The sequence below is a fragment of the Apostichopus japonicus genome, chromosome 7 (assembly GCF_037975245.1).
Source record: "Apostichopus japonicus isolate 1M-3 chromosome 7, ASM3797524v1, whole genome shotgun sequence".
NCBI classification, from domain to species: Eukaryota; Metazoa; Echinodermata; class Holothuroidea; order Aspidochirotida; family Stichopodidae; genus Apostichopus; species Apostichopus japonicus.
The window spans coordinates 8,279,145-8,299,174 of NC_092567.1; the positions used below are offsets into that span (position 1 = coordinate 8,279,145).

A 20,030-nucleotide genomic window follows, 5' to 3' on the forward strand; every position below is an offset into this window, starting at 1 on the left:
GTAGTCATCGAGTACTGTACTGCTCCCCTACACACCCAGAGGTACTGTAATACTTTACTGTATAACTGTAGACACTACAGTAATCATTGAGTACTGTACTGCTCCCTTTCATACACAGCTCAGGCCTTATTTTACTGTATAACTTTAGATACTTGTAGTCATTGAGTACTGAACTGCTCCAGTTGTACACCCAGAGGTATTACATAACTGTATAATTTTCCTTCTATTCTTTGAGTGCTGCACTACTCCTTGCACACCAAGATGTTTTACTTTATTGTATAACTGTAGACACTACAGTAGTCATTGAGTAAGTGCACTGCTCCCTTTCACACCCAGAGGTATTACTTTATATGAATGGACTGTAATGCAACATTTGTGGACAATGGAACGTACACGTTTATATGATCTGTCTAATATGTTTTCTTTAATGTACGGACTTCTTTGTATGTTAACTTCATATTGACTAAATTGTACAACGTATTTAAGTTATGTACCAGTCATTGTGGGAAAAAAACCCACAATTTCTCCTTTTTTCTTGAATAGCCTATCCAAGCCCGCCGTACATAATCGTAGAAGGATGTGACATACACAGTATGTGTACTTGACGTCGAAAGAGCAGGAAACGTGACGTGTTCAGTTTGTGGAATATGACCAGAAGTCAAACTCCAATGGAGAACTTAGGAAAACTATCCTGCTCTATCTCTAACAGAGCTGGAAAGGACATCAACAGAAAAGTGAGGAATCTTTGACATTTCTCTTACAACAAACTTCAAAATTTTATCAGCGCCTGAAAGAGGGATCACATTAGAGTGTTTTATAATGAGTGTTTTATACCTGAAGTTACATTAGAATTGATCTAAATATTCTCTTTTATCTTGTTCTAAGAGGTAAATGATTTTGCAATTGTGAGATCCAGTACAGTAGCCTGCTCGTGTAGTTAGAATACAGACCGTATGTTCAGTGAATTTTATGTCTGATAGAAGTTATGCTTCTAAATGAATGGCTAGTTTGCATCTCCAATGACTTCTTCTTTGATCCGACTTATGATTTCTAAATCTGAGTTTAAGCTCCATCAGAACAACTTTATTGTTATCTGCTTCTTAATTTCGCCAAAAGGCTAGTCTTTTCTCACACACTGATGAATACTGATACACAGTCTAGTCTTAAATCTACAGTATCTGAAATATGTGCACTTGGAAAGTGCAGTTGATTTTATTGAATAATTGTTGTCTTTGTGATAATGTTAACCCTTTTTGATCATCACTTAATATTTCCAATGCTTAATTTCAAATTACTAATTAACATGTGTTTTTCCTATTTACAGACAACAAGGGGACTTCGGGTTCATCGGCAGTTGCTGTGGTTAAAACCATAATTGTAGTACTTCTAATTCTGGTGGTTTTGGTCGTCTGTATGAAAGGTACTGTACCATGGTGCATAGCACAATCACTTTGCAATATGTAGCAAAGTTTGTCAGCTATTTTCTTGTATTCTATTTGTATTCATTGCATCTACATTATTCTTATTGACTAACAGAAAAGTATAGCAACTATTGTTTGTTTTTTATTTTGATGATAATAGTAACCGTTGCATTGATGATGGCATTTTTGTGTATGTGCACGTTTGTGATGCCCAGCTTGTAAACATGATATCTCAAGAAGGGTAGTTCGGACCAATATCATATAATGTGTAGACTTACCACATTGAGTACAAGAAGCCTATTGTTTTTGGTGAAGGTCAAGGGTCATTTGGGGTCATGAGGAGGCAAATTGTAAAAACATGGTAAACACAATATTTCAAGAAAGGAAGGTCGGACCAACTTCATATTTGGTGAGGTTAAATTCACATTGAGTACAAGAATCCTATTGTTTTTGGTGGGGGTCAAAGCCATTTGAGGTCACCAAGGATCAAATTGTGAAAACCTTGTAAACACGATATCTCAAGATGGGAAGCATGGGCATACCTCATATTTGATTTGTTGAAGTACCGAATTAAGTCAAAGAAGCCTATTGTTTTTGGTGGAGGTCAAAGGTCATTTGGGGTCACTAGGGGTCAAATTGTGAAAACTTTTGAAACACGATATGTCAAGAAGGAAAGCATGAACAGACCTCACATTTAATGTGTAGAAGTACCTTATTGATTTAAAGAAGTTAATTTTTTTCGGGGAAGTGGAAGGTCATTTGGGGTCATAAGAGGTCAAATTATGAAAACCTTGTAAACATGTTATCTCAATATTAGAAGCTTTGGCAGATCTCATACTTGGTATGATATAGCATTGAGTCAAAGAAGCCCATTGATTTGGTGGAGTTCAAGGTTCACTTGGGGACATAAGGTCAAATCGTGAAAGCTTTGTAAACATGATCTTGCAAGAAGGGAACCTTGGACAAGTTAAGGAGCCTATTATTGTTTTTGGTGGAGGTCTAAGGTCATATGAAGACAGCAAATACCAAACATTTACTTTACTCCCCTCTTACCTGTCTCTCTACACTAACACACCTTCCTAACATAATATCATGGGGGAAGCTTGGGCAGATGGCATATTTGGTATGTAATTGTACCACATTGGGCGGAGGTCAGTGGTCGTTTGAGTTCACCAGGTGTCAAATTGTGAGACCCATGTTTTACACAATATTTCAACAAGGACAGATGTCATATTTAGTATCTTGATGTATCTATCACATTTAGTACAAGATGCCTGTTGTTGAGGTGAATGGTAATTTCAGGACAGCCTCTGTCATTGTGACTTCTTTTTTTTTTTCACATCACACTGCTTTTCACTGTATTACTATGTTCAAGTATGTTGTACACCCTCACTGTACATGATGTCAGATTCATGAAGAAAACTGCTGATGTTACATCATCGAAACCACGATGCATCTTTGCATTCTGGTTAATTAACCTTACATAAATTATTCCTGCAGTGTTAAACTTCCGAAGGAGTCGGAGGAAAATTGTGGAAGACGAAGAGGTAAGACTGTAATATCTGAAAATATAAATAATATCAAGGGAAGCAAAATATATAAAGCTGTTAAACATACTGTAACGCTAATTCAGTCTAAGATTCCGGGGGCACTTAAATATTCCCTACTGAGGACTGGTGGTGGTATGGAAACAAATGCGGCTTGGATGATTGTATGTTAGTAACGACGAGCCTTTAATCTCGCAATAACACGCAAAGAATGTAACACATAGATAAACTTAAGTAAAGAAACAGGCGCTGAGATTTCGTAATCTATTACTTTAATCAGTCACGGTACATACCATAAAGAAAATGGTTACAAACGTGTCACTTGTCTGATGATCACCAAACACGTGGGAAACTCAGAGATTACACATGATTAAACAAAATATACTACTGTATATTAACTTGCGCTACCTATATTTATTGAGCATTTTTGATGCCGGAAGTGAACAACTGAATTAATCGATACACATAATATGTTGCAACAACAAGTTAACATTATACTCATTTGAAATATTTAGCATTCCTACCAATGGATAGTTTCATGTTGTAAAAGATATAAGTAATACACGCAACTGTCAGGAAATCCTCTCCCTACTAGTTTTGTGTTGAGAATAACATGTACATTACGATCATCCCTGCAGCAAAAACCACCCCATTCCCCCTGGTCTTAGCCAAAAACAGGGAAGATTAAATATCTACCTGAGTTGGTAATGCAAGCCATACTGAACTCTCCTCTGCACAAATTCATGATTAAAAGAAACAGTGTATTTTATCAGTGGTCAAGCCAAACTTGTCTTCACACACAGGAAAGTAGTACTGGCCATTAGAGCACTTGTGTTTGCAATCATACAGGTGACTGGTCAACTCAAGGATGAATCCTAATGACAGTATTTGGGGTAGTTTATGCTATCAAGTAACAAATTATTAATGCTTGAGTGAATTTGGAGAGGACAGTTTTTCTTTAGACAAGCTTGACTGCCATGTAGACTCTGAGTACATTTATATAAGAATAAGGTACAACCTATGGTTACTTAGCAACATCAAACATATTATGTTATCTTGTATCCTATTTAATAGAAAATGTTAATTAGTCAAATTATTTGCAAATAGTGACTTCATATTAATAATTTTATTAATAATATGTTTGAAAGTATCATTACCTCTCTCTTGTTTAGATGTTGCCCAAGACTAAGACTCACCGCACACCTGGTAAGTCTGATGTACAAGTTATTGCAAGCTGAGTGCAGTGAATGCTGCAAACAATACCTTCAATTGCTTTAAGATACTGTTAAATACCAAGCATAAATTAAAATAAATTTCAACATACATATCCTCTACAAATGATAATGTATAATAATGTAACTGATTCCAGTGACTTTATTGCTGTCATATCAAATTCATGTTGCAGTTAACTTTACCAAATGGTGATTGATTAATGACACAATAATTTCACAGTTCCTTTTGTATTTCAGTATTTATGGTTTATGGAAATAAGATATGAACATTCTGATTACATCAGAATGCGTCCCACTTCAGATAACAGTTATGACCCAATGATGACTCTCAAATGGTCTGGGCCAAGAATTTTGTTTTTACACATCTTTGCCAAATGTTGGAATTGATTGTCTCTTTGCACTTAAAGCAGCTGTTCAAATAACCATTTAGTTTGAGAACGAATCTAAAGTTAAGCAATTAAATTTACATATCAAGACATCATTTTCTACAGCAAAATTTGGTTGAGCAGCTATCAAAAATGACATTCCAATTAAAAAAAACTTCTGACCATTTTCATTATCGTATTTGTTCCTGATATAAAATAAGATTGGTACTAATCACACTTTTCTGGTTTCCTACAGAGGAGGAACAATTCATCAAGGAATTAAAGGCAAAGTATGAGATACTTTATCACTCCGTACAACCATTGCCTTACATCAGAGACAGAATGTATTGTGTTGATAAAGTATATGTTTATAGCGGCATTGAACGGTTAGTTCAACAAGCATGTGGAAACAAAATTTGGAAACTTTTAGAGTCTCATCATGAACTACTAAAGAAACCTGAGAATTGTGGTCGGCAAATTATAGCGGGGGGAACCTGGATACGGAAAATCAACACTGACACTACAGCTTGCATACGATTGGTGCCAAAGAGTTCCAAAATCCCCTTTAAGTAACGTACCTATACTTATTTACCTGCGGCTAAGACAACTGAGCGGGGTGAAGTCAATATACCAAGCAATACAGCGTTTTATATTACCCAGAGACTCAGATCTGAGTGAGGATATTGTGGAATCAATCATAAAGAATTGTTCAGGTGTATTGGTTATTTTGGATGGATTTGACGAATACCCTGATAAAGACGATCAAGAGACTGATATTTCTCTTATCCTTCGGAGAGAAATGTTGCAGGATATAGACGTCATTCTGACTACCAGGCCTTTCTACTTACCGAAAGAATTTGCACCGCATACTGATCGAATACGTTTAACAGGTTTCAACGAGGACATCCGAGATCAATATATTCAGAAAGCAGTTGTACACGGTGACGAACAAGCTGCCAGGGAAATAATACTTAAACTCCAACGAAACCCTCTACTTGGTGACTTGTGTCAAGTTCGTTTGTTGTTTGTTTTGTTTGCTCACATGAGCCACGAGAACAAAGACTTGAAGACATTCAAATCCGTTACTAGCTTCTTTCGTAATGTGATAGCTTGCTTACATAGTCATTTGATGAACAAACCAATTGAAAAGGTATGTTTTGACTTAAAACATGATGAGTTGAACAAGGTTGCTTTTGAGGCATTGAGCGGTAGAAACCAACTGATTGTGTGGGATAGTACTTCCCTGAGAAAACGACTTGGGGATGACTTTTATGAGCAGTATCTTAATACTGGAATATTTTTTGAGGAAGAAATACTGACTGGTGATCAATTTCTCTACAAAAAGGAAGTCAGATTCTTCCACAAATTGTTCTGTGAGTGGTATGCTGCCCACTACATTGCTGATTATCTATCTCAAGAATCTTCAACCTCTGCCACAACAGAGAGCCAGAGTGTAGCTGAACTGCTCCGTTTTTTGGATCCTTTTGAACTTCACTATGTTTACAGATTTGCCTGTGGTCTTAATAAGACTGCTTCAGGTAAAATTGTAAATTATCTGCAAAACAACCTTAAACAGAAAAAGTTTGCTATGATGTGCATGCTGGAACAAGACTATAAAAATGAGAATGTTGTTGATGCAATCACAAAGTTGGCCTCTAAAGTGGTCCACGTGCATGGCGATGACAGTCAACTACATCAGAGATCAACTTTACAAGTTTTGGAATTCGCGAGTGCAACACAGGTGAAGTAATTTTCTTTCAATGCAATCAAGACATATTTCCTCAGGTTTGTGGTCATGTGGTCACGGTCTTGTACTGTTATTGTTCAATATAATTATAATCAGTGTGTTCTTATACCTACAAAAAACAGTGCAAAACTTCCAGCCTCCACCGGGATTCGGACCTTTGCCCTCTCATGTATTTAAGTGCTTGGTTTATTTTTCTGCCAAGTCCTGTTTTGATTTTTCCAGTTTGCACTGCATTTCTTGAAAGTTATATAATAGCAATCGATTCATGAGATCAGATTCCCAACTGTATACATATCTTCAGAGGTTGAATCCCAAAATAACGACTTAATGACCATACGAACGTAAACAATTTCAAATGCTACAGTAACAACACTTAGTGTCAATGTCGTTACCAATAGTGTCACTTGCTTTATTGCTTTCATGTGGCCATACTGCCAGTAATAAATGAACACACTATGACATAGACAATCCAAACCTTGAAAATATTTGAATAATTTGAGTTTTAGTTGTGAGGTCTTCATAACAACAAATGGTGTTAAATGCAGAACTGAAGTCCATAAAACAAGTCCTTGCATAATTACTAGGAGTGTCCACATGTTGACGTAGAATAGTGTCCAGAAGCAGGCGGGCATCCCCACCCGATCTACCACTGCAATATGCGAATCGGTATTTGTCCAGTGATGGACTACAGTTCAATATTTCGCTACGAAGAAGTTTCTCAAAACACTTCATTGAAACACTGGTCTAACTCAATTACATAAAACCCTCCATCCGTTCATAATGTAGCATGATACTTTTACTAGAGGATAACTACAATACATTAACCTTGTCCATTTCTCTAACAGATTACCATAGCTTGCCTACACCTGACCATGGCCTTCAAGGAGTGTGATGGATACACTATTTTACTCCAATCTGGCCTCTCTCTCTGTCCTTTAGTGACAGTAGAAAAGATACACATAGAGACTGAGAAGGAGGGAAATGAACCGTATGCAATATCAGAGATACAGTTAACAAACATCTTCTGTTTTGGGCTTCGCTGTCAGTCTGTTAAGGAGCTGTCGTAAGTTGAATCTCATGTTTTTGTTATCATACTATGTACCTACTGTACAAGTATTCTCTCTTGTAACATTTAAAATAACTGATTAACCAAAGTAATAGAGATAAACACAGAGCTCTGAAAAAACTGGTATTAGAAATGATGTATCATCAAGAAATACATTGTAATCGGAAATTTTAGTGTTACAATCATGAAAAAAGATGAGTTGTTTATGTTGGTATGACTAGCCATCACGGTATTAATTATAACAAAAAAAAACAATGACAGTTGTGAATTTGGAAGGTAAGAATATTTTTCATATATCATTGGGAAAATGTCTTACATGATATGATAACTATCATCAAAGAGGCCAAGGTGTAATTGAAACCAACAAATTTCTTCATGAATTTTGGAGGATTTAATCAGTAATGTGATAGTACGAGATAATCCCCCACTCTTAAAAACGGAGGACAACATACTGTGCGTGGAATTGTATTACAAACAAGTCTATTTTACAATCTATCTGATTGTCTGCACACCAATTCCTTTCATGGACTCCTACTGTAGCACGACCTAAGGACGAGCCTAAACATACTGTACATTACACTATTACCTTCCTGCAGTTGTGGGCTCATTTGCTCATATTAAACAGCAAAATAATGTCCACAGTAAGGTGTTTTGATTCCAATCATTTTGAAGCACTTCCTAATCATTTCCTATATGGAATTTGCTTCATAGCAAGACTGTTTTGCTATCTTTCTCTCATGTTGGTTTGTTTCTTCCTTTCTACTTCAAAGGTTCAGTGAATGTCTGCTGCCTCTTTCGCCCTCTCAAGAGTCTATCAATGCAGAGATGATATCTAGGAAACTTAAAAGTAACTATTGATTCTGTCAGTATTAGTTGATTATTTCATTAAATCTAGTCATCAAGGAGTTGATATAAGAGAATATATTGTAACATTTTCATAAGAAGTGCAAAAAGCAGAATGTAAGCCTTTGGTAAAAGCCAGAATGATGCAAAAGTAGAAAATATGACAAAATCAATTGCTCTGTCAGAAGGATTACATTGATTTCAGGAGCAGTTATTGTTAACCGCCTAACTGATTTGTCCCGCTCGACACATTCCTTTGGTACAAGCTACTGTAATGGCAATGTTATTAACTTATTATACCTATACTTATGATATTTGTTTAAGAACATAACTTTAAGTCTAAACACCGAAATCGTGTCGTTTTAAGTCAAGCCATATTTATTGGATGAAAAGCACCAAATTCAAAGTTATAGGTCTTAAGTGTTCCATTTTTAGTGTAGGGGTATCCGTTTCATTTATGTGAAAAAGTTAATTCCTCTCCTTCATAAATCCTAAAATATCTTTAAATTTAACATATTTTTACATACTTGTCATCATAGTATACTGGCGAGACTACGGTTACAGCCTGAATCTCCATTCTGGTGATTGGGAGGTATGATTCTTTTGTTTTTAGTTGCCAGGGCTTTTTGTTATTGTGTGTGTCCATTAGTGCACAACAAGTTGGAAGTACAGTAGTGTAAATGCCGACAACCACTAGACAACGACAGAGATCGTGACATAGCTTAGGGAATATAATGTGTAGTTCTAGATTTTGGAAACAATATTTTAAAATATGAGTTGGTCATTGGACTTTTTTGATTACTAATTAATTCAGATCATTAATCAACTGAAGATACTCAAGGTAACCTTGTATGACGTTTCTTTTCTATTGAGACTATTTTGAACTTTTCTGTACATAGTGGTAAGTCTGGACGTTTTGCTGGATGTGTTTTGGACTTATTTTCATAACAATGGATTTTCTTTAAGCTATATTCATAAATGCCTAAACCTACTTTCTGTATACTGGACCAGTCTCGAATGCGATTCGAGACTGGTCGAGTGTATAGAGAGGAGAATTGCTTCAGGATCGAAATGTTAGACAAACACTGGTTTGTTGCCGTGGCAATCATGAAGTCATAATTAAAAGAAATGAAGACATGCCATGAGTATATGCAAATATGTTTATGGGCAAAGAAATTTTCCAAATTGCAAAGAACACTGTACAGCATATATAGCCTACTTTCAATCAGTTACAGCAGTAGTACTGTATATGTTTTCACACACACAGAGTCTCAATACACACTGTACGTACTTCTTAAATCATCCAGCTAAATACTTCGAGTAACATGAATGACTTAGGGATTAATTTTGAGCTTAATTTTGGGCTAGAGTCAATGTCAGCACCCTTATCGAGGTGCTTCAACGAAGAACCGAAGCGTAAAGCGTCCAATGTTGACACTAGTAACAGTAGAAACCTTGTTGCTAAGCCTAACAATAACGTTAGCACTACTACTACTACTAGCAGTAACGACATGACTGACCAGGGACTAGGCCTAGCGATCTTTCAGACTCGCAATAACACTGCGGTTACTACAAGAACACCTGTCGAACAATGGAGCTCGGAACCTCTTCAAAAACTGCTCATTCTCAGGTCCAGTAAACGTTTATTTGAACGGTTCATCTACCGATCAGGGATAGACGAGTTCTACTCAAAAGAATGTTAGCAACAAGCAACGTTGCTATCCTAACTGTGTTGTAGCGTTTACGGACTTTCCAGAACACACACACCTCAGTATCTGTTTATTGCGCAATTTGACCTGGTAGGTCAAAAAAACGTTTTACAATGTTATCTTTAGAAATTTGTTCATCTGTACCTATTTAATTTGCATTTGCCTCCATTTTTTAGTGTTTGAATGGATTAAAGTATAAAAATGTAAGACCAAACGACACTGCTTCATACGTATTTTTTCACTCTTAATGTTCGTCGGAAGAAAATGCTGTTTTACAATGAGGTTACTATTACGTCATTCTGGAAAAAGAGCAAGGGAGGCATTAGGAGAATTAAATACAGATCAGCAAAAATTAGCGAAAAAATGCTGTTTTCTAACATTTGTGAGGGTCATTTATGAATGGGGATAAAAACGAGGGTACCCGGTCTTAAATTTGATTTGAGACCTATCGCCTCGGTCCGCTCAGCCTCCTCGATGACGTCATCATCGGTCTCAAATCAAATTTAAGACCGGTTCCCCTCGTATTTATCCCCTAAGTAATACCAATAATACTACAATTAGAATAGTAAAAAAAGTAAAAACAGAGAGATAAGTTTACACTGCTTCATTTTGTGTTTATTTTCAGGTTGATAATATCAATATTACTGAGTCACTGTGTTCAGAGAGGTTACAGATCTGGACTAAAGATAGTAAATTACAACAGAATTGTACTTTGCAGCTACTGAAGAACGCATCTAACAATGATGTAAGTCAGTAGTCAAATATCAAAATCCCCATGATGGACTAGATATGTCAAAATACATCATCCCATTATGTACTAGATATGTCATCCCCATTATGTTATTAGGTGTTTTATAAAGATACGATAGTATCATTTTGCATTTTGCAGTCAAATTATTTGAAAAATTTGATTCATTGTCTTCAACAGTGTTACGAATGCAGGATTGTGCATCCGGAACGCAAAGTTCCAGAGATGGACGCAAACACTTCACATTGCGTCCCGCGGATGGAAACCCTAAGTACACACACTCAGAACTAGGCCTATATGCAAAACATAACAAAACAAAATTTTTGAATGAATATCTTTTGAATGAACATTATTTTCCAAACCTCAGGATAACCAAAATTTCTTCCAATCATTCTGATGATTGAATTAAATAAATCATAGCAATCATCCACAAGGTACGGAGTTATAACTCCGTACCTTGTTATAACAACATTTACATTACAGAGATTTACATGCAAACAATATCATGGTTCTTTTCCAAACTTCCCATGATCTGATTGGCTAATAGTTCCTTACCCATTGTCTGGAAACATTCTTGTGTGTGTAGTGCTCAATGAACACAATTTATGTAAATTAACAACAATTTAATATTACTTTCCCGTGTAGAGATGACAATGTTTGTGCTATAAGCTATCATTTGTGTGCACTTAAATATCATAACATTAGGCCCTGTTGACAGTCACGGTCTGAAATTTTGGTTGAATTTTTTCTACGATATCACGTAATATTTGAGTCTTTGTTTTGATAACAAAAATTGTGAGTTGATACAAGTTAGGAATTTTGTAGGAAGCTAACATCTCGGAAACTAAAAAAATATTTTCACCTCACAGTACGTTTGTTCTCTTCGCATTGAGAGTTGCTCAAGTATTCATGCCGCAGTACTTTCTTTGTTGCAAAGGTTTCGCACTGTCTTTGACCATGTGCCCCACTGATTTATTTTTCTTGTGCAACATTCATACATCGTCAAAAGTAGCTATTGAAACTTGAGTTTTTATTGGACTTTGTGTGAAGAGTTATTTACATACTGTAAGGGGCAATGGGTTGAAACTGGCCGGGGTTGGGCCAACTCACCAATGGTGGTTGAGGAAAGGGAAAACTTTGTTCAATTTCCAATAAAACTTATGAATAACATTGCATTGGTTAGCTGTTAATGGTAACTTACGACAGGGCTTCATAAAAGTTGTGAGCAAGTAGTTAAAGGCCTTTAGGAAAGAGTTCTTGTGTCGTCGAGATCTATTTATTTTCTACAAAATTTAAGGGGCTCAATAAAATGAGTTAAACGTGCAGTGTTTTTACTTTTACTTGTTCTCTCTAAGCACTCCTATTACTTAACATGAATTTCCAACATTCAAAGCATATGCATAGCCTATAACATTTCACACATGCTTTGTAAGGAAGTTGTTTACCATGCAGTAGGATGGATTGTGTGATCTGGGAAAGCATATACAGTATGGTTAACTAGTCTACGGTAAAATTTCTCGCTTTGGAACTTTAAAAGTCATTTTGTTGGTGTGTAATAGTTACAGGTTTATCATTTGATGCTTTTTTTTGTGCATGGCATAGACCTATCACTATAGGCTTCTTGTTGTGCACAGGCCAATGTGCTTTCAGGGTTCATTATAGCTCAGTATTATGTGTTCCTGTAGAGGTAGTTTACATTACATTTTTCATGGAGGACTACAGGGACGCAAGTTTTTGTGAGCGGACTCAAACGCTGTTAAACTTTTAATCCTAGTAACCATACTGGTCTTCACAGTGTATTAACTTTCACGCTAAATGTACACATAAGATAATCATATCATAATGAATTATTTTTCCAAGGAGTACTCCAGCTAGTGGCACACATAACACAAGATGATTTAAAGATTACATATCACTTTGTAGTGACAATATATCTATAATTCATAAGGTGTGTGGTTCGACACAATAACACATGACGTTTAACATAACTAATTCATATGAAGAAATTTTCTCACTACATTCCTAGTCTAACAGCCCATATTTCATCCTGGTTATCATTCATATATCAGTCATTTTGCCCATTTTGTGTTTCATGCATTTATTCACTTTAGTGTTACTGTCTTTTTTATATATTGTGTACTATGTTAAATAAAGAAGTTGGATCAACCCATATTAAAAAATGGTGAAGAAAAATGTTGTTTCTGTTAATATTAATGTTAGATTTCAATATACAAACTTGAGGCTAATCGTAATAATGCGAGGAGTGGATTTATGCTAGTATTAAGATGGATAAGTGATACCTTCAGGAAAGTTACTGGCCACAGTAGGTTATAAACGTATAAATAATCGATATAGCTCTAAATCATTTCAATGTTGATTGAATCGTATGTTACCTTCCTTCAGATCCCCATCTTCCATCTGGAGCTTCTACAATCCTTCTCCAAGGCTGATGCTGGTAACATCATCCTCTGTTCAGGGCTACGATTGTCCTGTCCTGTGTCATTAAAGAAGCTATCGATAGATACATATGAGGAGGGAAGAGAACTGACAGAGACAGAGGTTGTTGGCATATTGATGTTTGCACAACATTCACAGCGATTGGAAAAGCTAATGTGAGTATTTCAATGAATATCGTATCTTAGTAATGCGTACCTAGATACCACTTTCACACTTTTAAAAGGCATAAATACCTAGAAAGTTTTATCATTATTTGCCAAGTGGAAAGATACTCTCACAGGACAGATTTTTATTGTTTCTGAATTGAGTATTTACAGACCCATTTTTTACCTTCGCCTTGTTTGTTAAACTCTACATTTGGATCGTGAGGAGTGGTGCTTTGTTCGGGTTAATTGTCATTTTAGGGACTTGGCAGAAAATAAGATATATTTCAAATATTTCGCAAAACAAATACTATATCATTGAATGACTTTCCTTCTAATGAATAGCTTTTACTCATTGTTTATAGATGATATACAGGTTAGCTTTATCGCCTGTGTTATTGTCAATGCTTTACTCGTTCAGGTCATTGACAGTAATCGTCTGAAAAATTTACCAAAAATGAAATCGGATAACTTTTTGTGAATTGTGATCAGGCAATTGACCGACTCATGGTTCTGCTTTATTTCACAGGTTCTTATTTTGTCTGTTGCCCCAGTCTATTGCTGCTGAGGATATTCCTTCAATATTGAAGTCAAGGAAAGTGAAAGGTACTTTATGCGAATGCTCAGGTTAACCTCTGTCGATTGATCAATATCAACAGTTTGTACATTAACGTTATGATCTGAGACTGATTACTATTATTACAGCAGCCAATCATTGTAGTCAATAATGTAAATTGTATTACTTATCATTGGTTGCCTGAAGTTATCATTAAAATAATAAATTAAATGTGTGAAACATCAAGCAAAGGATGTATATTTATAGACGATTCTGATATGATGGAGACATCAAGCCTTCGAACTTGTTTTATATTCAAAATGAAATAAAACTGTTAGCCTGCTGCTTATCCACTAAGGAGCCTGTGTAAGAGAATGTGTAAAAATAAGTTGGCCTGAAATTTCAATCCTACAGTAAGCAGGAACTTCTTCAGAGGCTAAATGAAAAGTGTCAGTAACAGAAGGGACAAAAACAGACACAGAATACAAACAGGTTAATGAGCAGGATGAACACAAAGAGATAAATGTAAGAGGATTAATAGACAAGGGATGGAAAGAAGAAAGAAACCAACAGGGGAAGAGGAGAGGTAGGAGATCCAAAGAGAGTATTAAGGGAACAGGGTAGGGAGTAAACTGGAGGACACAGACAGAAATGTGTGGAGAAAAAAAAAAGGGTGGAAGAGAGCTACGGGAAGAGGAGTGACAGGGGGGACAAGGGGAGAAGGGCGGGGACAGAAGAAAAGTTAGTCATGTCCTTCCCGAATGTTGAGCTCATGAGGTTGAATGGTGTGAAGGATTTGCATCCACAGTCTCCCTCTGCTGTTTCGTACCAGGTCAGGGCGGCTACCTAAGGAGACAATCCCCTGTTGGGACATGTTATTCATGGTATGGTTGGGAAGGTTAAAGTGTGTAGTCTTATATTCTAATACATGCTACATTCAGTAATAAGCTTGATACAAGACTCAAGAGAGGTGGTACAGCTGGCTGAGATGTTGTTGTTTTGACTTCTGTATTCAGAGTGTCTGTCACTGCTAGACAATTATACATACACTAGGTGTCTAAATATAAACATACCACCACAGAGATATGGTGAGGAATTAAGAACCAGACTGAATTAGTATTAGATACCCTCGGGAAGTTCTACAATTACAATAATATAATGCAGTGAGGGTAATTTAAGACTGGGAATATCTCCAGATCAGGGTTTACATGAAATACATCCAGTATGTTACATATGCTGTGCATCAAACGTTTGCCTTTTGCATGATGCATGCCAGTGAAGGGGAGACCATGATCTAACTATAATCTAATGATATGCTTTTCTGAAGAATGTCGGTTAAATTTTTTAAAGAAAGAATTATACACAAACTGGTTTATCCTGTTTCAAAGCTTTCCGCATATATGAAAGTTACATTTTTCACTCGATAACAGAACAGAGAATGATGGCAAAACTTGCCCTTCTGCCTTGTTTTGCGCATGTTCTATATGTTAATGTAATTATGTAAAATAGCTGGGCGTAGCAGATTCTTGTACAGTCTCTTCACAATAAATTGCTCAAGGCTTATGTGACTGTAGTGTAGGTCATTGGGGTGTCTGGGAGTGAAATAATCATGTTTTATTTTTATTTTGTTAATCATGGCATTGTAACCTCTTTCATTTTAGTCACTTGGTTACCGTACGATAGTGGCAAAATTTATGACCTCAACCTTGAATCTGGTCGATGGATGGTGAGTATTAAGAACTTATTAAAACATGTTTCACTAACCTATTGCTTGGCAACTGGTTATATAATTATCTGGAAAGAAGTATTAATGTATTCAAAGAATCGCAACTCCCCAACGACTGTTAAGTGATTTTCAAAATGAATCAATAAAAGAAAGGAACAGGTTGACAGGTAAGATGCATCAATATATTTTGCTCAGATTATTGAGGTGGACTCACATATTGAATCAAGTAACAAGAAAATTAAACAGAATTACATCATGTCTGTATAACCTTACTTTGACCAGTGTTCGTACCGATTGATTGTTTTTCAATGAACAGTTTAGGGGGTATATGGAAAAATGTTTAACCGGTTAGTTTTCAGAGTTTTTTTTGTGTTCACTCAAGTACATTAAATTAACATTGATTGCAGTACCGTCGTGCATCTTGCCTTAAAGTAGTAGATGAAAACCTCATGCAATTATCTTCTGTATAACAGTTGAGTTTTTGATTCCAGAATCAATTGCTTCGCACTGTCAGTTACAATTGCTGCGTGTGTGTCCAGTATCGTATAGTCTTTGCATTAACTTTTGATCAGCGTCAGTCTAAAACCGTTACATAAATATCAAAAAAGATTAAGAGGCAACAAAGAACAGTTGATAGATCATTCATTCTTGACACCTTTGCTCCTGTAATTACCAGATACATGCTCATTATTGCATTTTGAATATTAACGTCATCAGAGTGTCGTCAAAGTGTCACATGACAGATATTATTGATATAACTTGGATCTCAAGCATCTCTGATATTCATCCCAAAGTAACATTTTTCTTTGTAGCATACTTCCTTCTTTGTTTGAATTGAAAAGAAAATTAATTCTTGATTCGCCTCATAACTGTTGGAGTGATTTTGTGACGTCATATTGGTAAAGCTCATAAACCTTCCTATTGTATCTAACTTATAGTATGATGATCGTACGCTCTGTGTGACAGATGCAGTTTACAGCAAGGAGGTAGGTAATGTATTACAATACACAGATTCATTGGTTTAATCTCGATGAACATTGTAATGGAGATTGATCATTAACCTACAAACTAATCTGAACATTTTTTGGCATGTATAGAAATATAATAATGTTTGAAAGGGACGATTCAAAAAAAGATTGTCGCTGTGTGCACCTTGAACACAAAAGAATAGATTACATATCGCAAATAGGAAATGTGGAGTTTTGCTATCTTTTTATAAGTTACATAAGGCTTGCTAATAGATCATAGAAAACATAAGTGATTCACGGATTCATTAGACATAACAAACATAGCTTCTTAATGTTACTCTATTGACCCATATTACTATGAAAAAGTAAATTAAGGGTAACATTATGTTGATTGCTCCATATTTATTAATCTCATTTGATTGACAATGTGATTTCACAAATCCCTAGCAGCCATACTTTTGAAATTTGAATTATTTTGTCATACAATAAAATTACAGCTGTCATTTATGATTGACTTCTTTTATACAGGTTAGCGAATTCCGGGAAGTATGGCAGTAAGTTATTTTTATATGTATTTTTTCGTACGATTGGTGATTTATTGAGTTAACATACACAAATCCCCATCATTACGATAATCCCTGCCTATAGCAAATACCACCCAAATCCCCTGTTTTGACCAAAAATAGGGGAGATTGAATATCTACCGGAGTTGGTAATGCTATAGCCATACTGAACGCTCTTCTGCACAATTTTACGATTAAACACAGTGTATCATTTCAGTGTCAAGCCAAACTTGTCATCGCACACCAGAAAGTAGTACTGGCCATGAGAGCACTTGTGTTTACAATCATACAGGTGACTGGTGAATTAAATAGGTGCACTCAAGGATGAATACTTATGGCAGTATTTGGGGTAGTTTATGCTATCAAGTAACAAATTATTCATGCTTGAGTGAATTTGAGGAGGACTGTTTTTCTTTAGACAGGCTTGACCAACAAGGGAGTAGTATACATTATGCTACTTCAAACCCCCCCACCCTCCCCCCCCCCTGTGAAGCAGCATGGTATATACTACCAATTATGGGATTTAGATAAAGGATACACACTTTTACAGTATGTAGGTTGTGTATATCAAATAAGATGCATTGATGGCCATACGTAATTGATATATATATATATATATATTACGTATGAATATCTTTTTAAGAATGAATTATAGATGACGTCGCTGCAGCCTGTTCAATCCAGCAAAGTCAGAACTATGTTTTATTGAATAGAATATGGGTAAAACAATGTTAAACTTTATTTGCATTGTAACGTAGATCTATGTTCACATTTTGTTGCAATTTATCTTACTGCAGGGGTACAGACTGTCAAAAGGCTAGAGAAAGGAAACTGAAGGTACCCAAAGATGATACACTGACGCCACTGCTAACTGCCACATCAGTATAAATCAGCCACGTAACTGCCACCTCAGTATAAATCAGCCACCTAACTGCCAGATCAGTATAAATCAGTACAGGTATCAACGACGATCTTATAACATTGGTACTGAATGAACGATTGAAGTTTATGAAAAAAATAAGTGCAACATTCTTGGATTGGATTAAGTAGGTATAATGTTCAAGTACATTGAGTAACAAAACTATAACACATGCTCATTTTGATGGAAAAGACCAAATAACAATTTCTATGGAACGGATTTGAACCAGTCACCTCAGCATCACAACTCCTGCGATATAGAAACTGAGGAACCCTGCCTTAATTTTTCAATGATTCCTATATTGAAATTTCTTCTGGGGTCGCTAGTCAGAAGCTATGCATTGAAAAACCGCCTTTTAGTATGAAAGCAGTTCATTTTTTCGTCACTGCCCACTTCTTCACCTTTCAAGGTGATTAGTCTGGAACGTTAGCCTGTGTTTTGCGTAATTTATTCGCCAAGCCTAGCAAAGGAAAAAAGCGTGGAAAAGTCACTTGCTCAGCTCAAATTTCCTTTGATCTACTGCGAGAGCCTATTAACATGCTCGAGGCAGGTAAACTGTAATGGCAGTTGTATTAAAGGGCGCATTTTCAAATGGATACCTTGCATATCGTGTGGCCATGCAGGAATCATGCCCATTGTCATTCGATATAACCATTGCTTACAATTTTGCAGTTCAAAATTTTGTTTTAAATTATTTATCAATGCACTGAATGACATTACATTGAAATTTTCAGTTCCACTCTTTATATACGTAACTTACACTCTTTACATTCGTAACTTAAGTAAAGAAGGGTATAAAGAATAACATTAAACGTTTGCCGTATGGTACATTAAATTACACTATTACATCATTACCAACAACTATATTGATGGGGTGGAGACTTGATTACAACATAGCTTATTCGAGGTCTTATTGTAGGGAAAAATGATCAAGAAAAGAAGAATCCATTATCAACTACTTAGAAATGGTAAAGAGATCAAACAATTTAAATCTAACAAGTCTCAAGCAGAGAATTAAGCAGCCGAGCAAGTTTATGACTGATACAATTCGACTTGTAATATTATTCTTATGAATCTCATGAAAGTTGGAAGGTAGAACTTTGTTATACTGTTTAAGCATAAACGTACCAAACACACTTTATATTCGCATTGTCGAATTTCAAAAAATCCCCCAAGAAACTACAATATTACATCTGGAATAACACTCACACACACAAAACTCAATTTGTTAACATGTTTACAATTATGTTTGTTTTTGTTAGTAGTAGGCCATATGAAGCTTTTCAGCATTTAGCATATTCTTTTGGTCCATGAACTGATAGATATTCTCTATTAACCATGGCAGGCCTTTTGTGCCAACTTATTGTGCCGTGAAAAGTCATCATTTTGTTTCACAATGACTTTCTGGTTCTGATATCAAATCCCTACCCTTTAGAAAAAAATGCGTTGGTTCACGTTCATTTTGTCTTTATTTGTAATCAATTTTGATATTTTAGGCAATTTACTAAAATTGCCAATGCAGTTATATATTGTATATTAACACTTCATGAGATCTCTCTTGCATCTACTATTGATACTTTTTTACATTCCTTTTAAGAGAATGTCATATTGTAGCAATACATTTAAGTCCGTAAAAGCTAGCTTCGTTTGCTGAATCCTTGGAACGTATTAACTCCAGTTTTTAACTTTGCATTTAAAGAACAGGCTGGGAATTTGTATTTTGTAACACTTACATTTTAGTCGTTCAGAACAATGGTACTCTTGGCAAATACTTTTAATGTCAGGAAACATGCGTGTACTTTAGACACTTTAGAAACATCTTGATTTCACTTGTGATTGGTTCTTTCAAGTATTCAATTACAGCAATAGTATTATTTTTAAAGTGTTGATGTTTTCCAGTATGTTTGATAATAATCTTTTTTTACGAAGCGTTACCTGAGAGAACTCAGGTTTTTTTCTTCAAATCACTTATTCAGGAATATGGGAGAATAAATAAAGATAATGATCTTGACCTGTCTAA

The 20,030-nt window shown here is 35.7% G+C and overlaps 1 pseudogene; it reads left to right on the forward strand.

Moving 5' to 3' along the window:
- The first annotated feature begins 578 nt into the window (after positions 1–578).
- On the forward strand, positions 579–20,030 carry LOC139970022 (uncharacterized; annotated as a pseudogene).